This window comes from Laccaria bicolor, genomic scaffold (genome assembly GCF_000143565.1).
Source record: "Laccaria bicolor S238N-H82 LACBIscaffold_51 genomic scaffold, whole genome shotgun sequence".
Lineage (NCBI taxonomy): Eukaryota > Fungi > Basidiomycota > Agaricomycetes > Agaricales > Hydnangiaceae > Laccaria > Laccaria bicolor.
The window spans coordinates 165,606-166,668 of NW_001889922.1; positions in this window are offsets into that span (position 1 = coordinate 165,606).

Genomic DNA, 1,063 nt, shown 5'->3' on the forward strand with positions numbered 1-1,063 from the left:
GCTCCAGCTCCTCAGCCTCCTCATGTTTTCCTTGGTCTGAATATCTTCTTGCAAGGTTTGCCATGCCAGTCAATGTAGCTGGATGTTCTGGCCCCAACAGCCTTGTACGCAGATCCAAGACTTTCAGCTGCAGCTCCCCAGCCTCCTCATGTTTTCCTTGCTCTGAATATGTGACTGCAAGATTATTCATGCTGGTCAATGTATCTGGATGTTCTGGCCCCAACACCCTTGTACACAGATCCAAGACTTTCAGCTGCAGCTCCCCAGCCTCCTCATGTTTTCCTTGGTCTGAATATGTTCTTGCAAGGTTTGCCATGCCAGTCAATGTAGCTGGATGTTCTGGCCCCAACACCCTTGTATACAGATCCAAGACTTTCAGCTGCAGCTCCCAAGCCTCCTCATGTTTTCCTTGGTCTGAATATGTGACTTGCAAGATTATGCCATGCTAGTCAATGTATCTGGATGTTCTGGCCCCAACAGCCTTGTACGCAGATCCAAGACTTTCAGCTGCAGCTCCCCAGCCTCCTCATGTTTTCCTTGCTCTGAATATGTGACTGCAAGATTATTCATGCTGGTCAATGTATCTGGATGTTCTGGCCCCAACACCCTTGTACACAGATCCAAGACTTTCAGCTGCAGCTCCCCAGCCTCCTCATGTTTTCCTTGGTCTGAATATGTTCTTGCAAGGTTTGCCATGCCAGTCAATGTAGCTGGATGTTCTGGCCCCAACACCCTTGTATACAGATCCAAGACTTTCAGCTGCAGCTCCCAAGCCTCCTCATGTTTTCCTTGGTCTGAATATGTGACTTGCAAGATTTGCCATGCTAGTCAATGTATCTGGATGTTCTGGCCCCAACAGCCTTGTACGCAGATCCAAGACTTTCAGCTGCAGCTCCCCAGCCTCCTCATGTTTTCCTTGCTCTGAATATGTGACTGCAAGATTATTCATGCTGGTCAATGTATCTGGATGTTCTGGCCCCAACACCCTTGTACACAGATCCAAGACTTTCAGCTGCAGCTCCCCAGCCTCCTCATGTTTTCCTTGGTCTGAATATCTTCTTGC